The sequence below is a fragment of the Hemicordylus capensis genome, chromosome 2, assembly GCF_027244095.1.
Source record: "Hemicordylus capensis ecotype Gifberg chromosome 2, rHemCap1.1.pri, whole genome shotgun sequence".
Classification (NCBI taxonomy): domain Eukaryota; kingdom Metazoa; phylum Chordata; class Lepidosauria; order Squamata; family Cordylidae; genus Hemicordylus; species Hemicordylus capensis.
The window spans coordinates 118334598-118357426 of record NC_069658.1 but is presented as its reverse complement, the minus strand read 5'-3'; the positions used below and the strand labels follow the sequence as shown (position 1 = coordinate 118357426).

At 44.0% G+C, this 22829-nt stretch overlaps 1 protein-coding gene across 3 annotated transcripts in view; it reads left to right on the top strand.

Moving 5' to 3' along the window:
- TTC39B (tetratricopeptide repeat domain 39B) overlaps positions 1 to 22829 on the top strand; it is a 136628-nt gene that overhangs the window by 22934 nt on the left and 90865 nt on the right. Inside the window, exon 2 of one of the 3 annotated variants that reach the window (XM_053291119.1) lies at positions 1702 to 1828. The exons of the other annotated variants lie outside the window; for them this stretch is intronic. The gene's annotated coding sequence lies outside the window, so the exon portion shown is untranslated. The remainder of the gene's footprint in view (positions 1 to 1701; positions 1829 to 22829) is intronic. 3 annotated transcript variants of the gene reach the window in all.

Here is a 22829-nt window from a genome sequence, read left to right as displayed (position 1 = left end):
GAAAGAGCAGGAATCCTTTCTAAGCAGTAGAAAGAATTCTTACCTCCTCCATATCCAAGTGCAAATGGCAGAAAATCTTCTTTTTTCCTAAGACCTCTAGGATCTGAGCGGTAGCCACAACTAATGGCTGGCTAGTGAGCTAAGCCTAAATACATGGATCCCTGTTCTTAACTTTTGCATCATATAAACAGTAAAGACTTTATAAAAGTAAAGTGTGCCATTGAGTCAGTTTCGACTCCTGGTGACCACAGAGCCCTGTGGTTGTCTTTGGTAGACTTTATACAGTCTCATATTATGCTGGGTTTACAAATAAGGCTCAATGCACCCACACTTTTCTTTGGTCGTTCAGCTCAGCATTGGAGTGGGGAGGGATGTGCCCATGCAGAAATTCAAGAAGGAATTATAGGTATGAAATTTGTGTGCTTTTCATGCTTTCCACAAAGTAGCACCTTTAAAAAGGTATCAATACGGTCTTCTGGAGAGGTCCAGTTATGGTTGTCACCATCTCGTCTGGTGGCGACTCAGGACCAGGCTTTCTCTGTGGCTGCCCCAGGGCTTTGGAATATGTTCCCTGATGAAATAAGAGCATCTCCTTCTCTGTTTGTTTTCGGGAAGACCCTCAAGACTCTCCTGTTCTTGCAAGCTTTTAATTAGAATTTTAATAACTTGTTTTATATTGTTTTACTGTGTTTTTATGTATTTTAACCTGTGATTTTTAATATTATCATTTGTACACCGCCTAGAGATTTACATATCAGGTGGTATAAAAATGATTGATAGATAAATAAATAAATAAAAGATACAGCCTCTGCGCATACAGAGTGCATGTCTCTTCATTACACCCTGATGCAAAGACTATCACCTATTGTTCTGTTCCCCATTTTTAGCCTTCCTTCCTTAAGGAAAACTAGCTTATGAGATCACCTGGCATTCTGTGTGTCCCTCCCCACCATCTTCACAATGCCTGGACCAATATGAACCAAATTGGTTACAGCTTCAGGGCCCCTCAATGGTGTAGTTTGTGAGGATGTAATCCACCTCGATTCAAGATGGTAGGCGCATGAATGTTTGAGGTGCAAGAGTAACTTGTCCAACCGATTTGAACCAATCAGTTGTAGGGGCATCTCAGTGGCATAGTTTGTGATGATCTCATCTAAAATGGTAGATACGTGAACGTTTGAGGTGCACGTGGGAACCAATTTGTTTGGTACAGTTGTAGGGACACCTCAGCAGCATAGTTTGTGATGATGTCATCCGCCCCCCCCAAGTGCCAAGTGGTCCAATCATATGTCTATTTTCTTGGAAGTAAAGGCCACTAAAATGAATACACTTGCTTCTTACTAAGGTCCTCTAAGATTTGTGGAGGGGCAAAGGTGGCTACCCCATGAGGTAAGGTGAAGCGACAGCATCAGGCAGTGACTGTGCCACAGATTAGAAACTGCAGGCCTCTTGCAGGAATCACCTCACCTGTCTGCTGCTGCAGCCTCTCCACCACCTTCTCTGTGCATTCCTCCCCTGCCCACCCAACTGCCTGATGGCCTGACCCTGATTCCAGTCTCCCTTACTTTTGGGTAAGCCACTGCTTGAAGTTATTGGTCAGTGGTGGCAGCAAGGTCAGAGCGTTTTGCACACAGTGGTGGCTTCTTTCTTCCTGCTGTGCCAGTTGCTCTGAGTGCTCTCTCTTTTGCCTTCCACCAACAGACCTTTTCGCTTTGTCTGCTCCATTTTGAGAGCAGCATAATGAGGTTGCCACTGCATATAAGAAGTCCTGTTCTTGCTGTTGCCATTGTCGCTGACCTGTAACTTCAAGCAACAGTGTGCCCAGAAGGTAAGGCAGCCTGGCACGGGGGAAGAGAGTGGGGCAGGCAGGTCATTGCCTTTCACCTCAAGCATTGAAAGGCAATGATTCAGTGCTGTGGATGGGGCCATTAAAAACAAAATAAAAACCAAACAGCCATGTCCTAGCCTGGGGGCTCTTGAAAGTTCAGTCCAGTATGTTTATTTAGTTAGAAGCAAGACCTGTTTTCCAAGCTCTGCTGAGGGACTTTGCTTTCATGCATTGATGGGGGTGGGAGAAGAGAAAATAGAGCCCAGCCTACATTCAGACCTTGGGGGTCTCTGCTGTGTTTCAAATCACAAAACTAACTAGAGGGGGAAAGGAGCAAAGTGCTTAAAATGTCTCCTGGCACCAATATTGTATGTGGGGGGAAACACTAATTGAGGAGATGGAGGGAAAAATATAAATCCATAAAAGGAAAGTGGGGGAGGAGGGAACATTTTAACTGTTCTAGTGCAGGAATGTTTATATACTGGCCTTTTCTGGCAGCCTTCCTCAAATCCAGGAAGTTGCTCTCCAGAACTCGCTACCCCCTTGAAATCCTCAGCAGTCAGAATCTATTATCTGTGCCCTTACTTGATTACCCTGTTGTTACGGGGACTTCAGAGGTTAATAACTCTACAAACACCAATTTGATTTTTTAAAAAATGCAAAAAGCACTACTAGAACAGGGACCTGAATTTTTGGATATAGTTAAATGGATGGGGGTGTGGGGATGGGGAAGGAATAGAAGGAATTTTGCTGGCCAATTTTCAGTCTTGCATTTCATAGACATTTTCAAACTGTTGTATCTTGACCTTTTCTCGTTATACCTGCACCAAAATTGGGGACACTTATCATCTGACGGATATGTGCAAAACTCCAGAAAGATCAGTCAAATAGTATAGATTTTAGGACCAATAGAATGTTTGGGACTTTTCAGAGCTCTCTTATAGGAATGATTTTTATCTTCACCTTAACTATAAGTGCATTATAATGCCCTATAATGTGTACATGAAGATGCAAATTTGCTGTTGATTGTCTATAATATGTTTCCAAGACAGTACTTGGCAAGGATGTGCCCAGATCATTTCAGCACATGGCAAGGGGGGAAAATGTTTTGGAACAGGGCAAGGGGTCCCCTTAAGAGGAGGCAGGCAGGTCCTACCTACCCCTCCTGCAATCCTCCGCCACTCCATCGCAGCACTGCACTCCATAAAGTTCTACCGTTCACCTAATGGTGCAGTGGGGAAGTAACTTGCCTAGGGAGCAAGAGGTTGCTGGTTCGAATCCCCCTCTGGTATGTATCTTAAGAGGAGAGCTGGTCTTATGGTAGCAAGCATGACTTGTCCCCATAGCTAAGCAGGGTCTGCCCTGGTTGCATCTGAATGGGAGACTTGATGTGTGAGCACTGCAAGATATTCCCCTCAGGGGATGAAGCCGCTCTGGGAAGAGCAGAAGGTTTCAAGTCCCCTCCCTGGCTTCTCCAAGATAGGGCTGAGAGAGATTCCTGCCTGCAACCTTGGAGAAGCCACTGCCAGTCTGTGACAACAATACTGAGCTAGATAGACCAATGGTCTGACTCAGTATATGGCAGCTTCCTATGTTCCTATGACAGCAGCAGCCCGTACTGCTGCCTCCTTTAAGGTTCCCACTGCAGCGATGGGATGCTGCTCCCAGCATCCCTCATGGAGTATTGGCAATCAAATAGCGCCAATGCCATTTGCAGGGCCAGTATGCTGTTGCGGGCCCCACAAATGGCAGCACATGCATCGGTGCCACTTGCATGCTGGCGCCGCATGAGGGATGCTGGGAGCAGCATCCCATTGCCGCAGCGGGTGCCTTGAAAGAGACAGCAGCACAGGCTGCTGCTGTCACGATAGAACTTTACCAAGTACAGCACCGCAATGGGGTGGTGGAGTCTCAAGGGAGGGGCATCCCTAGTTCTTAGTGCTTGGATAACCCCTGCTAACTGGGCAAAGAGGCACCTTTTAACATGGTGATTCTCTTTATTTAGCAGGGGGAGAGTAACTGGCCCTATCCACCCCCAGCACAGTACCTCCAGTGACTGTTGCTGGTATCTGACTTATGTTTCTTTTTAGATTGTGAGCCCTTCGGAGACCGGGGACCATCTCATTTATTTATTTATTATTTCTCTATGTAAACAGCCCTGAGCCATTTTTGGCAGGGCAGTATAGAAATTGAATTAATAATAATAAGTTGTCCCTGATATTGAGCTTAAGGTATGTGGTCACAAAGATTTGAACAGCTGAAATCTTGTCATCTTTAAGAGGTCTAGTATCTGTGTGTCTGTTTTAGCTGGATCTGTTAATGTGAGGGTTAATAAGAATTCCAGAGGAGAGAGTATATTCCAGAGGATAGAGAACAACTCTAAAGATGCAGTTCTGTCTATTAAAGAAATATAGAAGCAGTTTATCCTGACTTTCAGAATGAGTTTCTGGATAACCAAGAAGAGGAAGGTGCAAAAGTGAGGTTAAGGCAAGTTTTCAAAGACTGTGGGAAATAGTGTCAAAGGTAAATGACAGGTCATTGCAGCTGAGAATAGAGTATTAATTCTGAGCTTTGGAAAGGAGGAGAGGTCACCGATACCCAGTGTTCAGCAACTTGTTTCTCTCTTCTAATGTGGAATGTCAATTCAATTAAATGCAAATGATTATTTTTTAGCAAGATTATTTGAAATGAAAATAAATAATGATGTAAATGCTCCCACTCTTCTGTTCACCATCTAGTAACAGAGGAATTGTGAGTACTATTGAAATTTTGAAATGCATTGTGCGCATGGGAATACAGAAACAATCACTTTGGAAGGAGAAGTCATTCTCCCTGCACAATGAAGTTGAAGGCAACTTTTATTTATCAGTTCAGTGTTACGGTTTTCTAAAATATAGAACTATCCTTTGAGACGAACATGGGATTCCCAACCCCATGTTTTCCTCACAATGCTAATATTGGGATGAAGGGCATTTGTAGGGTGGAATGAGCAGGAGGGAGGTGCTTAGCTCTTCCATATAACTCCCGCTGTACACACAGAATGGCTTCACATGATATGGGAAATGGTGAACTGCCAGAGTGCAGAGATGGTTTCAGGGGTTGGGATGGCTATGCCGACACTGGGCATGTCGTCTGAACCCGCCAATATTTGCATATTCTGCTTGACTTAAGGTTCCAAACCCAACATCTGTAACCAACTTCAAATCTTGGTTACAGATGGGTTCAGAAACACAAGTTGGTCATAATATGCCGACACTGTGGGTTTGAACAACATGTCCAATGGCAGTCACACTCCAGGATTTGAATAACATGCCCAATGGCGGTCACACTCCAGGAACCAATGGTTCACTGTTTCCTGTGTTGTGTAAAGCTGTCTATTCTCCTGGCAAACATGGTTTTGGGAACACAAGTTTATCTAGATTATATGTAGTTCTGCTCTAAATCATGCGCTTAGATTAGACAGTCCAGCAATCTAATAAGATTGATTCTGAGGTTGCTTACATGAGATATAATAGAAAGCAAATCGCCAAGACCAACTTTTTCTTCTTCTGCAAATGCCTGACATACTTCTAAAACTTTAATAAACAGCTGAAGGTATTCAGATTTCCTAACTTGTAGAGAGTCTATAATTAGTCATAAAATGATGGAGCTTTATTATATAAAGGTATAGGAACATTTAAAGACTCCTGTATTCAGTGCTTTTGTGTTATTAATTAGTATGTTGGTTCACAGCAGATTTTCCAACCGTGGTGGGAGTATGCAAACTACATAAACCCCTGCTAACTTGGTAAAGAGGCACCTTTTAACATGGTGATTCTCTTTATTTAGCAGGGGAAGAGTAACTGGCCCTATCCACCCCAGCATTGTATCTCTAGTGACTGTTGCTGGTGTCTATCTTATGTTCCTTTTTAGATTGTGAGCCATTTGGGGACAGGGATCCATCTTATTTATGTACTAGTTATTTTAGGCCCGTTAAATAACGGGCGCTAGGAGAGTTGTGCGCTCCGGGCCCCCCACCGCCATTCCCCCTCCCGCCGCTGCCAGCCTCCATGCTGCAGCCGGTCTCCCCGGCCGGGCAAGGGCCCCAAGGTCTTCCCCCCGCCCGGCTTCGGCGGCGCCACCAGGCCTCGGCGGCGGCTCTGCCACCACCTCAGCCGGCTTCCCCCGCCGCCTCTTCCCCCCGCCCGGCTTCGGCGGTGCGGCCAGGCCTCGGCCATGGCTCCGCCGCCGCCTCGGCCAGCTTCCCCCACTGCCTCTTCCCCCCCGCCCGGTTTCGCGGCAGCCACTTCTCCTCGGCCGCCGCTTCTCCTTCTCCCGTCCATCATGGCCACCTGGTCCCGGCAGTCGTGTCTCCCTTGGCGTGTTCTGGGCATGCGCTCCGTGCATGCCCAGAACAGCCAAGGGAGACACGGAGGCACGCCAAGCTCTTTATTATATAGGATTATTTCGCTGTGTAAACTGCCCTGAGCCATTTTGGAAGGGTGGTATAGAAATCAAATAAATAAATAAATGCAATCAACACTTTGATATAAGATAGAGGGCTCTAGAGAAGAAGCTTATGGACAGGGGTAGAGCCACCATTGGGTGAATGGATTCAAAGAACCTGGGCTGCTGCCCTCAGGGGCTGCACTTTGCAGCCTCGGATAACACCCCGCATCTGACGTCGGATACGGGGGCGTAGCTTTGTTCCCAAACAGGCCAGTGCAGCCCCATTTGGGAGTGAAATCGGCCAGTGCTGTGTTTGCAGCAGGCGTGGGGGAAGCCAAGCGGTGGCCCGGGTGCTGCCTCTGCCGCGCTGCCCCAGCCCTACCCCCTGCAGACACAGAGTGTTTAGCCACATACCCAGCATCTGACGTCAGACTTGAGGGTGTGGTTTCACTCCTAAACGGGGCCACGTGACCCCATTTAAGAGCCCAATCCCAACGTACTAATTAATAACTTCATTTGGGAAAGAAACCACGCCCCCCTGGCTGACATCAGACATGGGATGTGTGTCTGGGGCTTTAAGGTGCGGCCTGTGAGGGGCGGCAGCCCAGGTTGTTTAAACCTATTTGCCCAATGGTGGCTGCACCCCAGTTCACAGCACAGCCAGAGCGGCTCTTCCTGCCTTTTAAAGCAAATGCAGCACTGGCTAATTTCATTCCCAAACAGGTCCACGTAGCCCCATTTGGAAGTTAGATCGACCAGCGCTGCATTCACAGCACTGATTGACTGAGCTCCTAAATGGGGCTGCATAGCCCCGTTTAGGTGCGGAACCACACCCCCGTGTCTGACATCAGGTGCAGGGGGCAGGGCTGGGGAGCCCGTGGCGGAGGCAGTACCCAGGTTGCCGCTTGGCTCCCTCCATGCTTGGTTATGGAGATAGTACTGATTCTAGAAGGGATATGAGCCTAGAAATTACATAAGGGAATGGATCATCAGCTTATAGTACTGTTGGTAGCAAAAAATGGAAGTCTTCTATAGAGATTTGTAATTTTCATTTTAAAGAGAGCAAGCTTCTATATTCCTTAGTGTGTGGGAAAATCATGTGACATTGTTACCCTACTTTTCAGTAGGCTTATGAGATCACCCGGCATTTTGTGTGTCCATGTGTGGCCCCACCATCATCTTCGTAATGCCTGGGCCAATATGAACCAAATTGGGTACAGTTGTAGGGACACATAGTGACACCTCAATGGCATAGTAGGTGATTATGTAATCCACTCCAATTCAAGATGGCGGACATGTAAACATTTGAGGTGCAAAAGTGAATCGACTGATTTGAACCAAATTTGCTACAGTTGTAGGGGCACATAGGGATACCTCAATGGTGTAGTTTGTCATTATTTCTTTTTTTCTTAAAAAAAATTGTTTTAACAAAGATATAAACAGAGAGAAATAAACAGAGAGAGAAAAAGAAAACAGACATGGGAAAACAGAAAAAAAAGAACAAAGAAACAAGATAATCATACCCAGCAAATACAAAGATTCTCAATACAATCTGTATACATCTTCCTGAATTCCTTCAATCAACATGTCTCTCCTCACCCACACTCTATAAATTATTGACTACAGAACTGAAAGATAACAAAGATGATATTTTTACTATTTGCATTAATTTCCTCTACAAAGAAAAGCCAAATCTCAGATGAGGTACCAATCCCTGCGGTATATTATATTGAATAAATGGTTCCCATATTTGAAAGAAAAAAATCCTGAGACTTATTTTTAACATATGCAGTTATTTTGGCCATTGATGCATATTCCCAAAGTTTGAGATGCCATTCATCTGAAGTCGGAATCAAATTTGTTTTCCAGCAAGGAGTGTAAAGGATTCTTGCTGCCTTTATCATATATAAAGAGAGTTCAATATGTTTTGCAGGAATATGCAGTTTAGTAAAATTTAACATGAAAATTTCTGAGAGAAAAGGGAAATCTGTATGCAAAATTTGCTGCATCTTAGAATGTATTGTTTTCCAGAATTTTTGAGCTTTTTTACATGTCCACCACATGTGACAGAAAGTACCTGTCTGCTCCATACATTCCAACAATCTCCAGGGTAGTTATTGTCCATCTTTGAAATCATTGCTGGAGTAATATACCAACGCAGATTCATTCTATACCAATTTTCCCTTAGAGTACTAGTCACTGTAAATTTTATATTCACCTTCCATTGAAATTCCCACTGCTGCATCTCTATTGTTTTGTTAAAGTTCTGCATCCATTTTGCCATACAATCTTGTGTCTGTTCAGCTTCTGAGTCAAACTTCAATACAAGTTTATATATAGGACCTAGCATGTGTTCTAAGGTCTTTGTTATTAAAATTTCAAATTATGTCAGATCTCTTAATTTATATGTTCTTTTTCTCTCTGTGTTTTTAATTTCTCTCTGTTTCTATCTTTGTTAAAACAATAAAATAATTATTTCACCCACCCCAATTCAAGATGGTGGCCACAAACATTTGAGGCACAAGTGGGCTAACTTGTGGAGTGTCTAACCAATTTGAACCAAATTAGGTAGAGTTGTCATGAGTGACACACAGGGACACCTCAGTGGCATAGTTTGTAATGATGTCACCCAATCCAAGATGGTGGACATGTGAAAATTTGAGGCACAAGAGATCCAACTTGTGGACCTCAATTTGAACCAAGTTTAGTCCAGTTGTAGGGATAGTGAAAAGAAAGGAGGCAGATTAGTTCTTACTAGAACAACTGAAACTAGAAGAGATTTTGTTGGGGGTGGGAGCACTTTTGCACTGTAAAACTCATGTACATTACTGTACCAGTAATTTCCCCTTCTGAACTTAAATGCTATTGAATTCCTTTTGTGCCCCTGCCTTTCCCCTCCACTTATCATAGTTACTGACAACTCTTTCAAATTATGGGAAAAGGAGAAAGAAAGCATGCTGCAGAAAGCTTTTTAATTAGGATAAATATGCTTACATGTGTGACTTTTACAAGTAATTTAAAGAGATAATATTAATAGTAAGGGACATCAGTTTTGGAAAACGATTGCCTTTTTTTACCTTGTTCTTTCTCCAAGAAAGAAACGGAGAAAGAACAAGGTGTGTGTGTGTGTGTGTGTGTGTGTGTGTGTGTGTGTGTATGTATGTATAGGGGCTGAGGATGGCGTGTGTATTGTCACAACAGCCCAGTGAGATAGGTCAGACTGAGACTGGCCCAGGGTTCACAGTGGGTCAAGACTGAGTTGAGAATCAAACATGCTGGCATTCTGTGTTACAAAATAGGCTTTTTGATTTCATGTGGATATAAGTCCAAACAAATGTTTTGATACTTCTAAAAGACATATTTTGAAAATATCACCCTGCACATAGCAGACCATTGTGCCCAATGTATGCTATTTAATATTGTCAAAAAGGTTTCAAGCTGACTTAATTGGCCATTAGGGAATTTTATTGTAGTGGAACCTCCAGGAGCTTGGTATAAAATAATTGGAAGCCACATAGAGCTGGCATGCTGTTGCCTTGGTTAAAATATACTGCCTGCTGGCATCTGTGGAAGGCTCTTGAAGAACATTACTAGACACCGAATTTGTTTTGATTTTAAGATAAAATTTTATACGGTGCTGTTAAGCATAATATATACCAGTTAAGGTTTCCTGTATAATTAAGGTTTCAAAAGTAAGAAGCAGCTGAGATGTCATATTTCATAGATTTAGTAAAAACTGAAAAGTAACCTCATGATGGACCTGGCCTTGCTAAGGGCAATTCTAGGTAAGCATAGCAGATGCAAAATTGGTTGCATCTCCATCACAACTCTCATCAACAAAGTATTCAAAATACAAGAAAGCTTTCCAAAAGCTGTCCCTATTCAGCCCCACAAAGCATCCCTCCAGTGGCTATTGGTGTCTGCCTTGCATTTCTTATTGGATTGTGAGCCCTCTGGGAACAGGGAAACAATCATCAGCTTTTCTCTCTCTGTGTAAATTGCTTGAAAAGTGGTGAATTTCAAATAAATAAAAAACAATGTGACTCCATGACTCAGGTATTTAAAATAACTTGTAAAGATTGCCAGAAACTGGAGGTAGTGTGGAGAAGGAACAGTTACTGAGACATTGAATGAATGACATAGACAAGAATTGTAGGCTTGTATATGAGCAAACTCCTTCCACCCCCACCCTACAATTACTTCTCTTACCTTTCTGTTCCTGTCCTGGGGGGGAAATGTATTGCATTTATAAAGGTGCAAGTAAGTTATATGATTTCTATACTGCCTCATACCAGTGTCTCATGGCGGCTGACAAAATTACTTTAAGTAGAGGAACCTGTAAAGATGGTCCCTAACTATGCTCCTTTTTAGCCTATTTTCCAGTAGGCTTATGAGATCACCCGGCATTCTGTTTGTGTCTGTGTGTCTCCCCCTATCAACTTTGCAACACCTGGACTAATATTAATTAAATCGGGTACAGTTGTAGGGATGTCTCAACGGCGTAGTTTGTGGTGATGTCATCCACCCTGATCCAAGATGGCAGACAAGTAAACTTTTGAGCCGCAAGTGGGCTAACTTGTGAACTGCTTAACCAATTTGAACCAAATTTGCTACAGCTGGTGGGACACCTCAACGGCGTAGATTGTGACAATGTCATCCAAACCAATTCAAGATGGCAGATATGTAAACTAACTTGTGGACAGTCTAACCAGTTTGAACCAAATTTGCTACAGCTGTATGGACACATAGGGATGCCCCAATGGTGTAGTTTGTAATGATATCATCCACCCTGATCTCGATTTGAACCAAATTTAGTCCAGTTGTAGAGAGAGTGAAAGGAAAGTAGGCTGATCAGTTCTTACTATAGCAACTTGTTTGATTAATATTATTGCCCTTAGGAGGAGGGGGATAAAGGACTATAAAGTAGGTAATGTGGAATACAAGATCTTTTCTCACCTTGGCAGAATGTTTGATTCCACAGCTACTTCAAGTAAGAGTCTTCTAATGCAATGGATGCTTTATTATTTGGGACAAATCCAAACGTCTCCCCCTAGACTTATACACCTAAGTGTATTTTCTTGCAGTGGCTTTTTAGACTGTGTCAAGAGTACTTTAAATGCTTTGGCTTGCTAATCTTGAATCGAATAAAGCACTGGGTCAAAGAGTTCCTAAAGAAGTGCACCAGAGGCTATGTTACATACTGTGCCCTGCACAATGTGTTTTGACACGAGGAATCTAAAAGGTTATGTGATTCCTTTTTAAGACAGCTATTCTGGTCTTAATTGCAATAAACTGTAAGCTATATGCACATGTGGTGAATTGGTGAGGTGCTTTGCACAATCAAAGTGAAGTGCCTAGAGGTGGTTTGTGGGGAGAGCAGGCTTAGCCTGTTCTCCCCGCACATGAGCAGGGAGCTGTCCCGGGGCGGCTGGATCAGCCACCCACTCCCACTCTCACGGAGCCAGTAGTGGCAGTGTGGATCGGGGGCCACCCAGCCCCGAAAGTCCCAGGATGCTCCATGCAAGTGCACAGGGCATTCTGGAGAGACTCCCGTGGCCAGGAGGCTTGTTGGAGCCTCCCAGTTGGGGGTCTCCTTATGAGTCTCCATGGTGCAGAACTGCGCTGTAGCAACTCACGATCACCAAAACGGGGTTAGGGGGTGCTTGCTCCACTAACCTCATTTGTTATTTTTTACATTTAAGGGGGGGGGGATTAAGTGGGCTAACCACCTGGAGCTGCACAGCTCCCTGCAGTCTCACGGCCGCTTGAAAGTGTGCTGGACTCCTTTAGCCTGCTTTCGAGCAGTCGTGTGAATATCCTCAGTGTGTGGAAGTTTCCTTTCCTGACTCACGTCAGTTAATGAATAAACTGGCTGAAACAGTTCTAATCAGCTTTTAGCACCCTTCTCAGTCAACTAGCTCAGAATTGACTCCTATCAGCGATGAGTCATTTCCACAGCATGCTCGGAGAAGCTGCCTATGAACGGTTAAAAATCCTTAACTTTGAAAACCCAGAAAGCTAAGAAGATGATTTTGATAAACCCAGAAGTTCTGGTCGGTTACTGCTGCTACCAGATCTTTCCTACAGGCTACTCTGAATGGGCATTGGAGTGATCAAAGATCCCCGTTTTGCCTTTTCCTCCTTGCTAACAAGTAAGAATACAACCAATTGTTCTGCCAGGCATCTGCCTGCATGTGGAGTTAATTGTTTGTTTGTAGGGGTGTGCACAGAACCGCGGAGCTGCGGTCTGGCACTGGAGTGGGGGGTTCCATTTAGGGCGGGGGGGGCTTTACTTACCCCTCCCAACAACGGCGCCGTATTTAGTTGAGCAATCGGGCGGCAGGATACCTCCCTTCCGCCTGCTTCAATCCCTGCTTGGCTCCTTAAGAACTAAGAATCAGGCAGCAGGATACCTCCCTGCCGCGCCCTTCAAACCCCGCTTGGCTGGCGGCCGCCCCCTTCAATCTCCCTGCCGCCCCCAATCCCCCTGCCGCCCCCTTCATTCCCGTTTCTCCATTGAAATTGGGCGGCAGGGTAACTCCCTGCCGCCCCTTTGCCGGCTTGGCTTTTGAGCAGGCAAAGGGGCGGCAGGGAGTTATTCTGCCGCCCGATTTCTAAAAGGAACAACTGCTCCTTTTAGAAATCGGACGGCAGGGTGACTCCCTGCCGCCCCTTTGCCGGCTTGGCTGCAAAAGGCTTTTAAGAAGCCGGCAAAGGGGCAGCAGGGAGTTACCCTGCCGCCCAATTTCAATGGAGAAACTGGAATGAAGGGGGCGGCAGCGGGATTGAAGGGGGTGGCCGCCAGCCAAGTGGGGTTTGAAGGGCGCAGCAGGGAGGTATCCTGCCGCCAGATTCTTAGTTCTTAAGGAGCCAAGCGGGGATTGAAGCGGGCGGCAGGGAGGTATCCTGCCGCCCGATTGCTCAACTAAATACGGCGCTGTTGTTGGGAGGGATAAGTAAAGCCCCCCGCCCTTAATGGAACCCCCCACCCGAATCTTGCCGGACCGAACCGCCCGTGTCCGGACCGGTCCGGAGGCCATGCCTACGGACCGGTCCGTGCACATCCCTATTTGTTTGGCCAAGTTCTCATTGAGACGTGTTTTGCATCAGAGAAATCCCCCTTCTAGCCCCCCCTTCTCTTGCTGGGTTAATAGCCAACCCTTGAAGGCAGGCCCATCTTTAAGGCGGGGCGACCGGTGTGTTTGCCCCAAGCCCCACACTTGGACAGGCTCTGCGCAGCGGTGGCACACATTGGGCGAGCAAGCAATGGGTGGCTTGCCTTTCTGCTCAGCAGCCAAGCCCTTGGCTCGTGTGTGCGCCTGTCCAGGCTGCTATGCACAGTCCCTCTCCAGGCAGGCCAGATGGCAGCACAAACTGGCCAGGCAAGGAGCGGTGATTGAGCAGCCTGCCTTTCCGCTCACTTGGTAGCCTCAGCAAACTGGTCTGTGCACCTGCTCTGCTGCAGCTCTGCCACCACCGGCGGCTGTGACTCCTGAATCCACCCCCCATCCCAACTGCTGCCTTTTTGTCACCACCACTGACAGCAATCCCCCATCTGCACTGCAGCCTTTTCCCCCTGCTGGCACTGGCTACAAACCCCCACTGCCTTTTCCCTGCCACTGGCGGCTGCAAAACACCCCCCTGCCTCCCCCCCTGAGCTTCCCTCTGTTGAGATTTGAAACACTGGGTTGTCAAATCCTATGCGCGTTTAAAGTTTACTGTGGCTTGCTTGGGTACGTTTGTCTGAGATTGCTGCCTTTCCCTTTCTCCTAAATGTAAGCACACATAAATGGAGGGAAGTAAGAAGTGACGTCACCCAGGGATCTGTACTGGAACTGGTGCTTTTTAATGTATTCATAAATGATCTAAAAGTTGGACTAAGCAGCTAAGTGGCCAAATTTGCAGATGACACTAATAACTATTCAGGGTAGTGAAATCCAAAATGGATTGTGAGGAGCTCCAAAAGGAACTCCCCAAACTGGGGGAGTGGGCAACAAAATGGCAAATGCAGTTCAATGTTGGCGAGTGTAAAGTGATGCACATTGGGATGAAAAACCCCAACTTCAAGTATACGCTGATGGAATCTGAGCTGTTGGTGACTGACCAGGAGAAGGATCTTGGAGTCATGGTAGACAGCTCGTTGAAAGTGTCGACTCAGTGTGAGGCAGCTGTGAAAAAGGCCAATTCCATGCTAGGGATCATTAGGAAGAGGATTGAAAATAAAATTGCTAATATTATAATGCCCTTATATAAAACTATGGTGCGGCCACACCTGGAGTACTGAGTACAATTCTGGTCACCACATCTAAAAAAGGGCATTGTAGAACTGGAAAAGGTGCAGAAGAGGGCAACCAAGATGATCAGGCACCTTTCATATGAGGCAAGGCTACAACACCTGGAGCTATTTAGTTTAGAAAAAAGACGACTGCGGGGAGACATGATAGAGGTCTATAAAATCATGCATGGTGTGGAGAAAGTGGAGAGAGAGAAATTCTTCTCCCTCTCACATAACACTAGAACCAGGGGTCATCCCATGAAACTGATTGCCAGGAAATTTAGGACCTACAAATGGAGGTACTTTTTCACACAATGCATAATCAACTTGTGGAATTCTGTGCCACAAGATGGGGTGACAGCCAACAACCTGGATGGCTTTAAGAGGGGCTTGGATAACTTCATGGAGAAGAGGTCTATCAACAGCTACTAGTCTGAGGGCTATAGGCCACCTCCAGCCTCAAAGGCAGGATGCCTCTGAGTACTAGTTGCAGGGGAGTAATGGCAGGAGAGAGGGCATGCCCTCAACTCCTGCCTGTAGGCTTCCAGCAGCATCTGGTGGGCCACTGTGTGAAACAGGATGCTGGACTAGATGGGCCTTGGGACTGATCCAGCAGGGCTGTTCTTATGTTCTTATGTTCACACTTGTCCCAGTTAGACTGCTGTGTGAGTGAGGGGAACTTAAATGTTTGTGTGTGAGAATACATGGAGAGGTGACCGAAGTGATGCATATTGGGAGCCAGCATTTGAGAGGGAGTGGCTCATGCTTTGAGTAAGGGAGCAGTGAGAGTGGTGTTTGGGGGTGGGGAGTGGGGATTGGAGGTGGAGGAAGCCCAGCTGTGTTGCATTGCGACCTCCTGCAAGAAACAAGCAGCTGCCTGCTAAGTGTGCAAATAAGCTGCGTTATCTGGGGGCCCTGCACAGAGTAATGCATTTCTAGCTCAACACTATTACCTCCTCGGACAGTGGGGCGGAGGAGGAAAGAAAATTCCTTTCTGATCTCCAAACAGAGCTATCCAACCCATTCTCCACCCTTTTATCTTCACCTCATTTTCACAGCATATGCAGAGCTGACTATTTAGGCAGCCTCCTCATGCATCCAAAAACAATCCAGTTTGGCATGGGAACAATGGACACCTTTCCATTTGTAGGGGCCTAATACCCGATCCTGAGTTTTCTGCAGCAGCAAAATGGAAATGTGGTGGGGTGGGGAATCCAGGGCATGATAAGGAAGCTCTGATATTTCTCCCTCCATTCTTATTTATTTTGTTTACATCTAGCTGGAGGAAAACAACTGGAAAATTCAAAAGCATATGGACTACAGATAATATTTTACCCCACTCATAATAAATTCTCCTTCTCCATTAGGATTTCTTACGAATAGACAAGCACAGTTACCTATGTAACGTCTGTGTATTGAAACACCAGATATATTATTCCAGAATAACTGTCCCCCATACCTCAGATTTCCTCACCTCCAAATAAGGAAATACAAACAGATAAACTGTACATTCAAGTTATATTTTATGTTTATTCAAAGGAATATTTTTCGTATAGATAGAGGTGTGTGTGTGTGTATATATACACACATTATTTATTTTATTTATATATCTGTGTGTATATGTATGTATGGGTCAGAATTGTTATGTGTTTGATTGTGGTTCTATAGGAGTTGTTAAGAACTGGATCAGCATCCCAGGATTGTGATGCAACTAATCAGAAATAATTCAAAAGCCCTCTGCTATATGCTACCCTTTTCTGATATGTGCAGATAACATTTAGCAATAAACTGTCACCATAACCTCTTCTATGATGAGATGCCTTTCTGCCTATCATCACCTTGAAGATGTGGCCTCTTAAGTAGAGGGGGTATCACTCACTGAACAATTTGGTGCAAAATTGTTTTCCCCTGACCCTCTGGTCCTCTAATGAGGGAGGAAGGATTAATTGTTCCACCTCCATGCAAAAGTGTGGAGTGCATGGTTCAAATAATGTCTGCCCCTTGCAATCAATGTACAGTTATGTTGAGAATCAAAGTCTCTTCCTTTTTAAAATAAGATTTTTATTGCAAGAGAATTCAGTTTCCAAATGAAGGCTATGTAATACTGATCACGACTGTTGAGTTTTAAAAACTCACCAGTCATGAAGTGTATTGAATTATGCAAAAGTATAAAATAAGGAACTTATTTGTGTGTGTGTGTGTTTACATATAATGTATGTTATATTGAAATGTTAAAGAGGCCCTACACATGCTGATTCGCCCTCAGCCCCACACCCCTCTAGGGACAGCCCTGCTTGGAAGCTTGTAAAAAGCAAAGAACCGGGGTGGGGGATGAATTGTTATTAATGTTACTACAGACTAGTTCTGTCAGAGGCTTTTAGCTTTTTAGATACACTTAAAAATACTTAGTTGGTTACAAGAATATTTCAGAGGTGCCCAGATGATTCTGGTACGGCACTCTTTGAAATCTTAGTTACTCAGTTATTTAGGACAATGCAAAGCACACAAACATAGACATATAAATTCCTGATGTGAAGTCTGTCTAAACACTCTTTTCTTATGCTAAATTCCCAAAGCCAAAGCACTGGCTTCCTGTCCTCGAACTCACCAAACTCCTGAGAAGTCTTACAAGGATCTGCAGTCATCTTGGTGCAGCAAACACCATTGCTGCATGTCCTCCTCCATGCTTCCAGCGACAGCCCTCTAGATCCCACCCACCTGGTGTACTGATTGGTTGCCTGGAGTTCACCAGCCTGTCAGTCAAAACAAGGATTCACTTCCTGAACTCTTTAGAGGGTGGTCACTACAGCACCTCTTAAAAGCATCACTTATAGCCAACAGTTAGTATTGATGACTAGTATTAGTAGGTAAAAGATTCCTCATAAGTGAGTGGTAGCAGGACATGCTGACATGGTACTGACTGTAGCCATGTTTCCTTGGACATCTTAAATATTAGAATACATTGAAGCATTAGGGTATATAATTAAGATTAAATATTTACTAGTTGTTTTATTGTTTGATTTATATCCATGGGATCAGAACATATTACAACATTTTTTTCCTAAATGATAATAGTCCTTTCTTTAAGGGATGTTCAATTGTCCTCTGCTAATAGTCCACTGGCCTCAAATGGTGGACTAACCTGGGCTAGTTGGTCGTGTGGATATGGGGAAAGGTGCCCAAACCCAGGCTAGCCAAAAGCTGTTAACCTTACTTTGAAACCCTGGTCGTAGCCCAGGTTGGTTGGCTGGAACATTACATTAACCTGAGTTAACTGCTGTGTGGCTGCTGCCAGCTGAAAACCCAACGCGGACACCGCCTCTCCCTCCCAGCCCTAATATGGCACCATAGAGTCCTATAGCAGGAGCGGATGTCAGGGAAGGGATGCACTGCCCTGCAGAGCTGGTCAGATGTCTCCCAGTTCAGGGCAGCCCCAGCAGTAGGCTGCCCGGTAACCCATTCCATCACATGCATCAGCCACATCCAGAGAGCCCCTGGTGGCGCAGTGGTAAAACTGCCGCCCTGTAACCAGAAGGTTACAAGTTCGATCCTGACCAGGGGCTCAAGGTTGACTCAGCCTTCCATCCTTCCGAGGTCGGTAAAATGAGTACCCAGAATGTTGGGGGCAATATGCTCAATCATTGTAAACCGCTTAGAGAGCTCCGGCTATAGAGCGGTATATAAATGTAAGTGCTATTGCTATTGCTATTGCTATCCACCCACACACCTGCTGTCATACGCCAGCTATCTGCTGAAAGGGATGGACATCTATGTGGCAGTGAGCACTTGTGAAGGGAAGGGGCATCTCCCTGGGTCCACCGGTGTAGTGGATTAGCAGCACCCTAGCATGTCTGCACTTGCATTCACAGCCCTGGCTGGCTCCCTGTGCAGGCTCAATGCCTTGCAGTGCGGGGGTGGGTTCAGTATGCTGGTGTGGCCAAACAAAGGTTGGAGGAGAGTTGCAACCCAGGATGGGACAGGAAAACAATATTGACAACTTTGTTAAATACACACTACTGAGGCTTGTAGGAAAGAGGTTAATTTTCACAGTTGTTAATAAGCAAGTGGTTATCACGTGCAAAAGTTGAATGTTAAATTTCATCGTTCATATGTGACATTTTTTTCAAAATTTCTGATAACAGGATCAGTGGAAACAGAACAAATGCTTCTCCCATTAAACTTGATGTAGATTAACACAGACAGAATGTGTCAAAGGATTTGACCGTTAAGCTTTACTCATTCTCTCTAGCTGTGTGATGTGCTTGTAGGATTGGAGTCTAGTTTAAGGCCAGAGTGTACTTTCTAGGTCCTTATCCAGAATTACCTTATTTACCCAAATAGAAGACAACTCTGAATTTAATATGCCCCCCTTAAAGACTACAGGTTAAATAGAGGCTGTACCTGTATTTACCCAAAAGGAAGAGGACTCTGGATTTAAGACAACCCCCAAATTCTTACATCAAATAATTTGGAAAAAGCTAGTCCTGGATTTGAGTAAATATGGTATTTATCCCAATTTATCCTGTTGAAAGCAAAATCTGATGTTTTGCTTTCATCGACTTTGCGTTTAGAGCTGTTGCTAGATGGATTGCATTCTTGGCCATTTGGAGTATCCAGATTTCCTGTTCAAAATTTACACCAGATTTGTTATGTAACTGTCTGGAAGGAGTAGTGTTTTGTTTAACTACTGCAGTTCTCATGTCTTCGAAATGCTGATCCCTGGCAAATTTAGCATAACCATAGGAATATTATCAATCAAATTATTTCAAAAACATCAGTTTAGCAACTGCATCCCTGCTTTGAGTTCTGAACTTCCAAACTACTAGAGTAGCCCAGACGCACTTATGAGCCATATCTATTTCAGCAAGTTTGGCAATGTTAACAGCTAATTTTTGTTTAATATTCCAGTTGGACAAGACAGCTGTTCTACTAATACATATTTGAGTTTGATACAGCTATTTCAAACTCAATTGGAATACTCTCCTATTGTCTCTTTGACTGTAAGCAATCTCACATCCTTATCAAGGTGTCAAGATTGTAAGCCTCACTACTTTTTAGTGAACATTAGATTAATATCACGAAAGTGGCAAAATTCAGCCAAATTTGAATACTTCTAAGACCTATTGATAATCAATGGGAGTGCAGGCACAAGCTTAACTCTAATGAGATTTAGAAGGTCATGGCTTCAGTTGGATTGAATGATTGCTTGGGCAACCATTGGTTGGTTGGTTGGTTGATTTAAAGTTTGAGAAATTTTAGAATGAAGCCCATGTCTGAATAGCTGGAGGTTGCCATATTAAATTTTCGTATGCAGCTTTTGCTCAAAAACATTCAGTTTTAAAAACAATATAACATATATTTTAAATTAAAAATATAGTCTATTTGCTACTTAGCAATTTTTTATAGTACTCTGAATATTCCAAGTGGAGGACAATCTGTGTGAAGAGCATATGCAACTGTAAAAATCCAGTTAAATCTATCTGCCTGTGTGGAACTAATTGACACTTAGCATTAAAGTAGCTGGCACTATTAAGCTCTTCTGCTGAGCTTAAAAGTCTCTCTAAAACCTTGAGGAAGGGGATGGCTACAGCTCAGTGTCTGTGTCTTTTAATGTAATTTGGATTAAAGCACTATATCTGGACACAGCTTTGATTTTTGTCAAGGGACAACACAGAATGGCTGCTGGCCAACTTATTTTAGAAAATATGGAAAGTGGTTCATCTGACAATGTAGCAAAATTGCAAAAATTCTTTTTCTCTTGAAACCAGCAGTATGTTTGCCTTCTAGCTATTTATAAACCACTTGCTTTCAACTCTAACCATATTTTCTTCTTGTAATTGTGTCAATATCCTTGGCAAATCTGTTTCAGTAGAACTTAAAACAATAATTCCCAAACTTTTCCTTTATACAGACCACTACATAGCCATTGGAAGCTTTTGTGGACCACTATGTGAGCATGTAACCTGCTTTAAACATTTTTAACAAAGTCTATGGCTGATGGAAGTCAAATATATTTATCAAGCAGTATTAAACACAGCTGTTTGTAATAATTATACTAATTCACAAACATATTGTACTCATCACAGTACATTTACCTGCAGTAGGCCTTCTAGGGGGAAAAAGATAACACTTGCCTAATGAATATGAATACAAAAGAGGTACATGGGGATATTATCCCACCCCATGGACACCCTGCAGTAGCCTCATGGAACACCAGTGGTCCATGGACCACAGGCTGGAAACCTCTGACTTAAAACATTTAATGAATCTATACTTGTATTGAAAGAGCATTTATACAACCCCACAAGAAAAGTGTGAAAGTACCCTCCAAAGTGGGCATAAAACATGCTTGTAAGTGCACCTCGATCTGGACAAAGGTCACAACAGCAGGAAAAGCAAAGTAAAGGGAGGAAGCAGGGACAAACCAACTCATTCCAGGTACACTAAATGGCCAGACTAGGGATTAATGTGAGATACTTGTTGAAACACTTTTGTAAATTGTGTGTTTGAAGAACTTTTGCTTTGTACAAATGTGTAAATTTAGAACAAGGCCACTCTGAATTCCTACTGACAATGCACAGACTTCTGAATGTTACCCGTTTGGACACTACAGATCAACTGAACACTGACCTGCAACATGTTAGTAGTGCCAAAAATCCTTTTTGTCCCCCCCCCCCCTTCTAGTCTCAAAATATGTTTGTTCTATGACTAGGCTAGAGAGATGGTGGGTATTCATAGACATGAATAATGCTTTCCTCTTTATTCTTGCTGGAGGGTAAGGTTTTCATGAGAAACATGCCATCTGAGCTGAGTACTTATTATTTATTTAAAGTATTTATAGCTCACGACTCCAGCACACTGCTGCACAGGGCACCTTACAATAAACCATAAAACAAAGTAATTATGAGAAAAACAATAAAATATGATAAAACATAATAAAACCCACTAAATGACAGCAAGATAAAATAGTAAATAGGTGAGATTAAATGAGACAAAATAGCAGTCTGGACTAAAACTGTATTCACAAGTTGCACAGAGACATGTTGCTTTCATTTATTTTATTTATTTATTTTTATACCACCCCTTCCAATTTGGCCCATTGCCTCATGGCAATGAGAAAGAGAATACATGCCTGGTCCTTTGGCTATTTAGCTGCAAAGAGGCAGTGCAAATGTCTTGTAGGGAGAAGAAGAGAACTTCTTGAATCTGATTGACATAGTTAATTCCTCATCTTTGCCACTCCCTGTTCCCCCACCCCATGTTTTATATTACCTTTTGGGCTCTCTTCTTGTGTCTCTATTTTCCATTCCTCTTTCCCTCAGTCCCTTTGGTCAGTCTCTGTTGGTCAAGTGGAAGCTTCTTACAGGATAGCCACTGTTTTTGAGAGGATGTGTGTGTTTCCCTCACAATGTGTGTGTTCAGCCTTTTTGATGATTGGATTGATAACAGACAAAGAGGTTGTTCACACGACCAATACCAGGGTGGGAAGTGGGGAAGGCAGGGTTAAACCTGCCTTCCCCCAGACTATCAATGTTTGTGTCCTCGGTCCATGTGCCGCATGCCCACACGATCGCACTGCCAGGAGCAGCGTGGATCACTCTCTTTGCCCTTTTGTGAATGCATTCCTTTATTGTCATTAGTGGCACGTTGATGGTCTAAATAAAATAGGAACTCTTCTAATTTACAAAAGCTTTCCTTTGGTTTGTTGGGGCTACTTTGGCACAGTGGGGAAATGGCTTGACTACCAAGCCAGAGGTTGCAGGTTCGAATCCTCGCTGGTATGTTTCCTATATTGGGCAGCAGCGATATAGGAAGGTGCTGAAAGGCATCATCTCATACTGTGCGAGAGGAGGCAATGGTAAACTCCTCCTGTATTCTACCAAAGACAACCACAGGGCTCTGTGGTCGCCAGGAGTTGACACCGACTCGACAGCACACTTTACCTTTACACTTACTGACCATAAACTACCAAATACATAGCTACTTATATTTTTCAACTCGCAAGTATTACTTGGGGGATAGTAAATGTCCAAAACCTAAACATATCAACTGCCATATGCCAACTACACCCCACTCTCACCCTCAAGGCAGTAGGGGTACTACCCAGTTTATGTTCTAAGATATTTTTCAAGTGTTTAGTCTCTTTGGTGTCTAATAACCTTTCCTCCATAATGAATCCCTATGAGGATTCATTACACACCAAATAGTCTGAACACCTCAAATACCTAAAAAATAAACTGAGTGTGTGTGTGTGTGTGTGTGTGTGTGTAGTTGACACATGGCAGTTGACAGTTGGCA